Raw genomic sequence first — 9342 nt, forward strand, 5'->3', positions numbered from 1 at the left:
GGTAATTTCGACTCTTATACTTTGTTTCCCAAAATATTTTATTCATCAAATTGAGAGCCCATATGCGAAAGAGAAGAAACAAAGCTTTCAGGTGAGTGGGTAGCACTTCCTCTACTGTTTTTATAAGAAAAGTGTGGTCTAGGTAGTTTTCAAAGGAGGAAAACAGTTTTTTACTTCTGCTGCTTTTTAATATGTTTTCAAAGTTGTTATTTAAATAGCTGGCATTCTTAAGATCTATTATGTATTCAACCACGTGCAATTTTATGTATTTTGCCCTTAGCAACCATAATTTCTTTGTTGTCTGCATCAAAATAAAGATATTTAGGTGAAGGTTTTCACTTTTCAAGTTTTCACTCTACTTAGCAAGTTACTGTGTGATTGCTGATTCTCTAAAATATCAAATTATAAACAGGATGCTTAAATAAAAAAGACTCTTATTGGTAATTGATAATTCTATTTTGAAAATGTATTGAACCTACTGCTTTTTGCAAAGTCATGTGAAAATATTCTGGTGTACATAGTTTTTTTATTACAAAATGTTTTAATAGGTGTTGGATAATAAATTATAAAAATATTTTTGTTAATTTTCTTTATAATACTTATAAATTTACTTACATGAATAATGTCAGTGGAAAACTAGAGCTCAACAATTTTACAGTGCAATTACTGAAAGTGTGTCCTCCTGTTCACTGGTTTGCTTATCAAAAGTCTATCAGCTTGAGGTATGATTTATTCTTTGGCAAGCAAGAATGTGACCATTCAAACCAAAGGACATCAGCCCAGTCAAGTCTGAGCTTTCAGGATTTAGGGGAAGTGGAGAAGGGGAAGTATTGCGAACAGGGAGGGAATAGACACTGTGCTGAAAAACCTATTAATTTGCTTTTTATAGAGGAGATGATGAAAATGTTGATTGCCTGTATTCTTAACATATATAATCAGCTAATAAATAAAATTAGAATCCCTGAGCTTGCATATATTATTTCTATATATTATTTGCAACAAATGATATATTACCATCTAGCTCCAAGTTATGATCACGTCCACTGTCAGAGCCTTTACTGGGAAATTCACAGTAAATGCAGAATCTGTTACCGTTTTAGCTCAGAGTCAAGTAGCACAAATCATAGATTCACTATTCAGGAATTAGGCATTGAAATGGCTCAGAATATGGTAAGTAATTTTTTAATAATTCTATTCATTTAATCAACACATAGATTTTTGAGTACCTAATATATGCATGGCATTTCACCATAAATAAGACTAGTGTTTTTTCTCAAGGAGTAAGCAGTTTAATTGGGGGCAGCAACCTATAAATACTATTATTTCAAATAGTGTTGAAAGTGTGAAATATGGGCTATGAAAACACAGAGCAGGTAGCAAAAAAGTTTGTGTAGAGTATCCCTTATGAGGTTCATATTGACAAATCACCAAATAACTGTGATAAATGTTAAGAAAGAAAACATGTTTGAGCTGCAAAAGTATCCCACAGTTTTCCAAAGGGGAAAACATTGATACAAGTCTATTTTTTTTGTTTGTTTTGTACTGGGCCAGTTAATTAAATTAAGGGTAAGAAAGGTCTGGAAGACCCCGGTATTATAAAACTCTATTTATAACTTGAGTTCCTTTTATGAAATGCATTATAGACATACTTGCTTAGGAATTTATTACTAGAATATAGTAAATAGTTGTTAGGAAATTTGCTGTCTTGATGTCAATGAAATAATGAATAATAATGCTGATGCTATCTACCTCTAATTGAGCTTTCTGTAAAACTCTACCAAGTGTTTTATATCTATTTTTTCCATTTAATTATTTTAATGAGCTAGGTACTATTATTATCACTATGTTACAGATGAAAAAAACTAAAGCATAGAAATGTTAAGTAACATAGGGCAGCTAAGCAAGGCATTGGTAGGTGAAAGAGCTGGGATATAAACCAAAGGTTGAAGGACTCATAGCTAAGCATTTAACTATTGTATTTTATGAAGGTAAAGACAAAATAAAGCTCAACATGCTTTTATCTGAAAAGTCAACAACAAAGGATATGGGCCAAAATTAATATGCCTATAATTTGGCCATAATCATTTATATATTTTTCTTTTAAAAAATGTTTCTTTGAAAGTAAAATTCTAGATTTTTTGTATTGTGGTCCCTGATATTTTTTACCTGCTGAATCCCAAGTATACAATTTTACTCTATTTATGTACTCATTTTGGACCTGTGCCAAATCAGACAGTAGTAATTTTAGGATAGAGTGGTAATTCATTGCTTAAGACAAACCAAGAATGGAGATTAATAAACAGTAGTCAAATGGTAGATATAAAATATGTGTTTGTGGGTTAGATTACATGCTATGAAGTCAAAGATCCTAGCTGATAAATAGCAATATTCCCATGCCTCTCAGAAATATTTATATATGCATTGTTGCCAAAAGTGGTAAACGTGGATGAATTGTAAAACTTATTGTCCCCTTTGCTTTTTTCACACATGCGCTTTGCACTACTTTTAGAGAATCACGTGCCCTTGGCATCTTCCCTAGTCCGTTGTAAACTCTGATTATAGGATTCCCCTGTGTGGCCCATTACCATCAATTTGATAAATGTAGTATTCCCATTTTTTTTCCTGGGGCCTCTCAGTACCCAGAAACCTAGTTTTACATTTTCACCAAAAACTAAACTTTAATTATCACATCTGTGTTGGTTTCCTTTTGCTGCTGTAACAAATTACCACCAGTTTAGTGGTTTAAAATAACACATTTTTATTTTCTTACATTCCAGAAGTCAGAAGTCTGAAATGAGCCTTACATGGCTAAAATCAAGGTGTCAACAAGCTGTGTTTTTTCTGATGGCTCCAAGGGACAATGTGTTCATTGTCTTTTCCAGCTTCTGGAGTTCACCTACATTCTTTGGCTCATGGCTACCTCACTCCCACTTTTACTTTCATTGCCATATCTCCTTCTCTGATACTAACTCCCCTCACTCCCTCTTTCTTGTATAAGGGCCCTTGTAATTACATTGAGTCCACCTAGATAATCCAGAATAATCTCTCCCTCTCAAGACTTAACTTAATCACACCTACAAAGTTCCTTTTCCCTATAAGCTGATATATTCACAAGTTCTGGGGATGAGGATGTGAACATCTTCGGAAGGGCTATTTGGGACCATGATCCCTAAAAATGACATGGCAAGGTTTTGACAAAAAACCTGTTTGCAATTTTCAAAATATAAACAACAATCTTTTCATTTACAGGCAGTCCCAAATAATCCTTCCAGTTCTACCTGATTATTTCTCTTCTCATCTTTTCTTATCTCAAGTGTTTGGGATAAAGTAACTGAATATAGGAATATAAGTCAAGTAACTTCATGTAGTAAATTATTTTGGTTTTTTCCCCCCACCTTTAGTCCTTTTGGTGTTCACCAATGAAATCTGTTTCAGAACCGCATTAGACTAAAAGAGGATGCATCGTGGTATGGAACCTAATTATGTGTTCGTATTATCTGTGTTTCAGGAAGTATGTGGACATAGTCTGGTGAATGACACACAGCAAGTGCAAAACTAATGTTTGGTCTTGTTTCTCCATCCTTTTCAAAGCCTAGTAAAGGCTGTAGGATGAAATTCATCTGTTCTGAGCATGACCCTTGAGTTGTCATTTTGGTCCTCCCAAACATCCATCTCGGTGGTTTGTATTGAAGCGGGCATTCACTGAGATTCTTCCATCTGTTCAGTTCCTGATCAGTGGTGACTTCAGTCCTTCAACAAATGGTGCATTTGAAAAGATTAATGGGTTTTTTCATCCTTGATGATGTTTCTAAATTCTGCACTAGGAAACAGAACTTGGGCTGGAAGATTTTGCGGGTAGAAGTTATCGAGTCATAGCAGCTATGGTGTGGAAGAGTGTGCAACTTAAAAGTTGTCCCCTCTCCCTATGCTTCTTGAATCTTTGAAAACACATTTATGCACAGAAAACATAAAACAGGGATAGCTTGCTTCAGATTGATTGGGGTTCCAACATTTGCTTCACTTATTAAAGCTTATAAAATGTCATTTAATTAATCCCAAGTTTTATTTCGGTAGGAAATTATTTAGGAGTAGAAGCCATTTTATTATCACAGTAGCAAGGGAAATAATGATAATTTTTTAAAAGATTATAAAAAGTGTATTTTATTTCAACCTTTCTAATTTTTAAAATGAAATAATGAACATCTGTGACTAAAGGATTTTAATTTTATTTAAGAAGAAAAGGTTTAATGTAGCTTCTGTGGGCTGTTGTACCAATGAGCCCTTATCAGCTGAACACTATAAACTCTAATACATCTGGGATTCTTGGGACTTTATCTAGATTCATCATAAAAGAACTTCAACATTTACTGGGTTCAACCAACAGCCATAGAGTGCCCACTGTGAGTTAGGGCTTTACACTATAAACTAGCAGTGCAAATATAAATAAGATATGGAGGTCTTATATATTTATATTTCTGCAAGAGATTTATATTCTAGAACAACATTCAAGTTCTATCCAAATACAAGTACAGCACTCCTGCCCAATGGTGACACCAACATAAATAAATCTGGTCCCTGCCCTATGGAACACAGAATCTAATGTGGAGGCAGAAAAGTATGTGTGGCCCATATACATACTGTATGAAAATATACTGTAGAGTGAATGTACATGTATTAAATGGAGGAGCTTTCATTTGGAGAGGGTCAGCAGGCAAGTAGCCTCACAGAATTTTATGATGTGGGCCATCACACTGTTCAGAGTGTGTCTATTACTCTGGTATTTCCAGAAATTAGATATATCAGTGTACTCAGGGGAGATTATCAACCTTCAAACAAGACAACAGTAACTACATTCTGAACATTAGTGGATACATCATTGAAGATGTTCTTTTGCTATGATGAGAACGTTTACATTTCCTTTCCATATTATTCCATTTTCTCATGTCAAAAATATTACCATAGAGTATACCATGAATTAGATATTTACTCATTCATAGAGCATACTATGAATTACATATTTACTCATTTAATCCTCAATACAAGTTTATGAGGCAGAAAATCATTTTACAAGTAGGGAAAATGAGGCATAGAGAGGTTAAGCAACTTTCCTGAAGTCCTATAGTTGGGAAATGAGGAACCAGATTTTGAGTGCAGCTTCATTCTAAAGCTGACAGTTGTCACTTCTGTGCTATTTTGCTTAAAGGGTCTTAAGAAGAAATGGAAAACAGATCAAATAAAATAAAAATCAAAACATTTTTATTATATAGGTTATTATTCCTGATTAAATTAGAAGTAGGTGTTTCAGGAATACATTATCTCCCCAAATTATGTGTACATTTAAATAGTCTAAACTTTCAGAGACAAGCCTTATTTCCTTGGGTCTCATTTCTTGTCCTTCCAGATATGTCTTGAAAAAGGATCAGAATAATAAAGATGTGAACCAAGTGTGGTGGAAACAAAACAGAGAGATGTAAATGCTTTAAAGCTATAGCAACAGACACGTGCTAATTAGTGAATAGCTTGTCTCCGTCATTTCTGTATTGCCTGTGGTAAAATGCCTCCATGTGAGGGAGGTGATTTTATATATATATATAGAGAGAGAGGTGATTTTATATAGATATATAAATTCATATATAATATATACATATCCATATACATATCCATATGTATATATTATATATACATATCTATAATATATATAATATATATGATATATACATATCCATATATATAATATATATGATATATACATATCCATATATATAATATATCTATCCATATATACATAAATCTATATATATATAGAGAGAGAGGGAGAGACAGAGAGAGACAGAGAGAGAGAGAGAGAACATATTTAATTTTTCTCCTCTCAGGACTTATCTGAAGGATCTGTCAGTGTCATCCAGCTCTAAAAATGGTTATGATTCCATAAAAAACCCTTCCATTTCCTTGCATATATAACATTTTTGTCTTAATTGCAAAGTTAATGTTATTTCCCATTGTAGCTATTAGTGTTAATCTCCATGTACAATTCGCTTATTACAGTAAAGCTTGGCTATCTGGAGACCAGGCATCCTAAAACCCCAGGCTTTCATCCAGATCTGAAGACAATTGGAGAAAACATGCATACACAGGATCACCTCTGCCCATTTCCTTTTTGTCATGGAGACTTGTTTCCTGTAGCCACTTGAAATACACAACAGAAACAGCTTAGATGAAATGAAGATCCCAGGGCTACAGTTCCATGTTATAACTGATTTGTCTTCCAAAATGAAGAAAGGAAGAATAAGTCTAGATAAAATTAGATTTTTTTTTTTTGGCAAAAAGAGTAGCATTCTTTATGTAACAGGAAACAAAAAGACAAGGAGGGAGAAAATCAGAAATATGGAAGAGAGCAATGGAAATTAATAGTATCTGGTTTTCTTACTGAGGTTGAAAAATGAGGGTAAGGAAAGAAGGGGTCAGTTATTGAATCAGAGAATCTTAATTAAAAACAATATAATAACACTAGAGGGGTAAATCAATCCAGAAAATCTACAGTAGAAGAGATTTAGTTGCTGGAGACGAGTGGAGGATTAGAAAAAATGCACAATCTCAAAGGAGTCAGAGACCAGGATCAAAATCAGTATGGACAACAATGTTGAAGTGAAGTGTTCACCACAGAGTGAAGTGGAATAGAAGCAACTGAAATCTACTGTAAGAGAGGGAAGAGTTCTGAGTGATAGTTTATAACTCAGCAGCATTTAGGGCTTGTTCTTAGGGTCACCAAGAACTCTTTGCAATGGTGAGTAACTATGGCTTAAACAGTCAGTGCTGGGTTTACCGGTAGCCACAGTGGTGACTAAATGTTAATGAAGTCATTGGAGACTGTGAACAGCAGACACTCAAATAGTGGTGAACTGCAATAAAAAGGCATGATTAGCTACATGGTGTTCATTATGCAATGATGATGACGGTAGAATTTCTAAATCTCCAATCCGTAAGTATCCTCTCTCATTTGTTGTCCTTCTAGATATGCCTTGAATAAGGATCAGAATAATAATTCATATCCTATACTGTTTTCATTTCCTATAATGAATTCATTCTTGACTCCATTTCCTAATAATGTAAGATATCACTCTCTCTCTCTCTCTCTGTGTGTGTGTGTGTGTGTGTGAATGGCATCTGTGCATCAACATTGAAAACTTCCTGAAACTGTTGATACTTCAATGCAAGTTGCCTTGAAAGTGGTATCTCTCCATTAAACTTTGTTAAAACCAACTATTGCATGTACCATTGACCCAGTGAAGGGTGAGGTAACATGCTCAGTAACTATGGCTTCAGTCCAATGTGCTATTAGCTATGAAGGGCCACAAGGCCCATGATGACTTATTATCTTCCATCAGCTCTCTCAGGTCATGTCATTGTATCTGCAAGGGCTATTCCTTCTGCCTAGAATGCTCTTCCCTTGGGTGTCCATGTGGCTAATTCCATCGTCTCCTCCAAGTTTTGTTCAAATATAATCATCTCCTTGAGTCCTAACCTGACCACCCTATGTAAGATTCTAATTCATTCTTCTTGTCACACATAACCACCCCTTACTCTATATTTTTTCTTTCCTTCTCACTCATCGCTTTCTAACATACTATGTCGTGTTCTCTTTTGTTTTGTAGAGTTATCTATCATTTGTTTCCTGTCTTCCCCCTCTTGAACAGAAACACCACAAAAGCAGAGGTTTTTTGCTTATTTAGCTCACCAATGTATTCTAATTACCTAGAATATTGCCTGGTTCATAGTATGCACTCAACAAATATTTGTTGAATAAGTTGAAAAAATAGATGATGTGGAAATGGAATACCTGAACCTATGCCCCAAGCCTTAGGCTTTCAATTTGGGCTGCAGTTGAGTTCATTTAGGTTAAAGTGTCCTCAATGGTAGGAAAGACTGACAGAGTGAAATCGCCATTCCTGGCTTTGCTATTTCTGTCTTTCAGTTTTAGTCCATCTTTCATCTACTTTTTGCATACAGAAAACTATACAAAAGTGTGTACTTCTTCTGTGACAGAATTTTTCTTTAATTCCCTGCTTCTCCTGAGCTCCTGGGACTCCAGGATTAAAACATGTATTTTCTGAACATTTTTTCTCAGAATATTCTTCCAAATTTCTTTTCCTAACTGAAAATTGTCTATCCCCTGAGAACAGCATATACTCTGCAGAAACCTCATGTATTAGTCCATTTTCATCCTGCTGTGAAGAAATATCCAAGACTGGGTAATTTATAAAGAAAAAGAGGTTTAATTGACTCATGTTCCACATGGCTGGGGAAGCCTCACAATCATGACAGAAGGCAAAGGAGGAGCAAAGGCACACCTTACATGGCAGCAGGCAAGGGAGTGCGTGCAGGGAACTGCCCTTCATAAAACCATCAGATCTCATGAGACTTATTCACTATCATGAGAACTTCGCAGGAAAAACCTGCCCCCCATGATTCCATTACTTCCCACCAAGTCCCTCCCATGACACATGGGGATTTGGGAGCTACAATTCAAGATGAGATTTGGGTATAGCCAAACCATATCACCTCACCTGGAGAAGGCTGATACTTTCAAAACCCATTTACCTCATGTGGTATTGGTGTCCTCCTTGCTCCCATGAGCTGCTTCCAGACCACCGTTCATTCTCCGTACTGCCCAACTCTTGGTTCCTATGCTATCTCACTTTCTCTACTTCATTGCTTTTTTTTTTCTTTTTTTTTCTTTTTTTTTTTTTGAGATGGAGTCTTGCTCCATCACCCAGGCTGGAGTGTGCAGTGGTGTGATCTCAGCTCACTGCAACCTCTGCCTCTCTGGCTCAAGCAATTATCCTGCCCCAGCCTCCCGAGTAGCTGGGACTACAAGTGTGTGTCACCACGCCCTGCTAATTTTTTGTATTTTTAGTAGAGATGGGGTTTCACCATGTTAGCCCGGATAGTCTTGATCTCCTGACTCGTGATTCTCCCACCTCGGCCTCCCAAAGTGCTGGGATTACAGGTGTGAGCCACCGTGCTCGGCCTCATTGCTATTATTAATCAACCTCCTGACCATTCCTTCTCATTTTTTAATGACTGGGACATGGTCCACTGTGCAAGTCCAGAGAGAGAGGAGCTCAGTATTCTGTCCTCCATGACTTAGATACTCATTCAGTGATATTTTTCACCGGTCCACAGCAGCTGCTCAATTTCTATGGTCATAATCTTGATTTGTATTTCTCTGGACTGCTCCATTTGTGAAGTCACTAATTCAGATATCTTACTGTCAGATAACAGCTTTCTACCTTCAAGTTATCTGTTTGTCTACTTCCACTACAAGTTTTCTGACATCAGGGT

Source organism: Pan troglodytes, chromosome 2, assembly GCF_028858775.2.
Source record: "Pan troglodytes isolate AG18354 chromosome 2, NHGRI_mPanTro3-v2.0_pri, whole genome shotgun sequence".
Taxonomy (NCBI): Eukaryota; Metazoa; Chordata; class Mammalia; order Primates; family Hominidae; genus Pan; species Pan troglodytes.